The sequence below is a fragment of the Xyrauchen texanus genome, chromosome 31 (assembly GCF_025860055.1).
Source record: "Xyrauchen texanus isolate HMW12.3.18 chromosome 31, RBS_HiC_50CHRs, whole genome shotgun sequence".
NCBI lineage: Eukaryota > Metazoa > Chordata > Actinopteri > Cypriniformes > Catostomidae > Xyrauchen > Xyrauchen texanus.
In genome coordinates this window covers 9,271,865-9,274,157 of record NC_068306.1, presented here as the reverse complement: position 1 = coordinate 9,274,157, position 2,293 = coordinate 9,271,865, and positions in this window count along the sequence as shown.

The following is a 2,293-nucleotide window of genomic DNA, read 5'->3' as shown; positions in this document are numbered from 1 at the left end:
TAAATCTTTCATTTTTATTTATTTATTTTTTTTCATACCATCTCAACTCATCTTCCATGTTTAGAACAATTTCATTTGAACAACAGCCTGGAGCAGAAGGTGACAATGGCATTTGATTTAAAAAAGCACAGCATAAAGAACCACAGTCTCCATTCCCTACTCTCAACAGAATGGCTCGCTGACAGCACAGACAGAGATAGATGGAGAAAGCGAAAGAGAGAGGTGTAAAATATCATCATAAAGACTGTTGATTGAATTGAACATCACCAAGAGACTCATCACAATAACTGTGGAGCATGGTGTGAATGAATTCACATGGATTAGATGAACAAACCATTATTCATCCATGCTTAAAAGAGTTATTGCATATAATGTGATTATTGACCAAAAGAAAGAAAGAAAGAAAGAAAGGATAAATTAAATAGAAGGCAATGGATGTTGTTATCTGTATTGCTCAGTGTGTTTCATTAAAATGATACATAGTTTTATCAACTGTATATTTTGTGCAGTTTGTTTGATGTACAGTGAACATTAAATAAACCTTAGATTATTACATTGAACATGAACATGACAGATGCGTTTTAGTGGGAAAAGTGTTTGTTTTCCAAATGACTAATTATTGAATTGCTTTGTCTGGTGAACATGCATTTATCTGCTGAAGATTACTAAATTGGACTATAAATAAAAATGAAAAAGACAAGTGGAGAACATTTTACAATTCTGATCTGTTCAAGTGAACACTTCTCATAAGGCCACCATCTGAACCAGTCAGTTTGAATTTGAATAATGACATCATAATATCACATTGTTAAGAGACATCAAGTTCCCTATCTGTCACTCACTCGCCATTGTGTCTCACAACATTCTTTAATTTCCTGCTCACACACTGCACCCTCACTTACAGAACGCTTGCCATATGCCTTCCAAAGTAAATTCTTTACTTTAAAATTGTGTACTTTTACCACAATGCCAAAGAAGTGACATCACATGTATATAACTGTTCCGTTTGGTGTAATGGATGCTGGTTTCTTTGAAACAACATTATAATCAGTACATTCAGTGTTGACACCCACATTAATCAAGGCTGTTGCACAAAATCAAAAGACATTTTGAGAAATGAAACCCAAAAGTTCTATCTTTTTAACCTGGTCATCAGACTATTTGAAGCACCATGGGAGAAATGCATTCTCCTGGTCAGAATTCCAGGCTCTACAGTTATTTCCAAACTATATACAAGAGAAAACCTTAGAGTTTGAGTATTTAATCAAGATACTGTTTTGAACATTTCATAACAACTGGTTAGATGGTGCAACATTTTGAAATGGAAGTTTGAGAGAATTATATTTAAAAGTGACTATAACCCTGTGTCCAACCCAACGGGTCGTTTTGTTGAAGTATAAAATGCAAGATGTCACACCACATTTTTATCTGTCTATTCTAAAGTGAAATTTAATCAACAAATTTGATACACAACGCAAAAGTTTACAATTAATTTTGAATTCTAACAATTGAAATACAAAACCGACTGTGTGTATGTGTATGTATATGTGTCCACCCTGTTGTAAAATCATCAGCAGCTTTATTTAAATTGTATGCCAGAGACTGGAGACCTCCCAGAAACAGTTCATGTCCTCAAGAGATGATATGTATTACTTTGTACTGCATGTTATAAGAATGAGAATTTGATGCAGATTGTTATGGTGAAAATTTGGTAAAATAAACTGATCAAGAAAAGGTTCTCAGAGGGTATAAATTGCTTTCTATGTCAAAATTCGGAGGTTTCATAATTGCGCTTAAGAGAGCAGCACCTGAACGATTCATTACATGTATTTAAAAGTGATGGACGAAGGATTTGAATACACAGAATACACACTTAAACTTGACCAATGAGGGAAAACATATTCTGTCAGGGGTGATAAATATTTATGAGAGTGATTGCAAAAAAAAATACAAAATAAAATAATTATATTTTACAACATGTATTTGTTAACATTAGTTAACTACATTAACATGAACTTTGAAAAAAATACTTAAAAAAAAAAAATGTATTTATCTTGGTTAACTTTAATTTTAACATATACTAATACATTGTTTAATTAAAAGTTGTATATGTTAAAATTAGTTAATGGATTATGAATGAACATAAACAATTGTATTTTCATAACATTAACTAAGATTAATAATTGATGCAAAACAATCATTCTTATTGTTAGTTTATGATACCTAATACATTAATAAATGTAAATGAAAATGATTTTATTGTAAAGTGTTACCCCAAAAACAAGGAAATTTA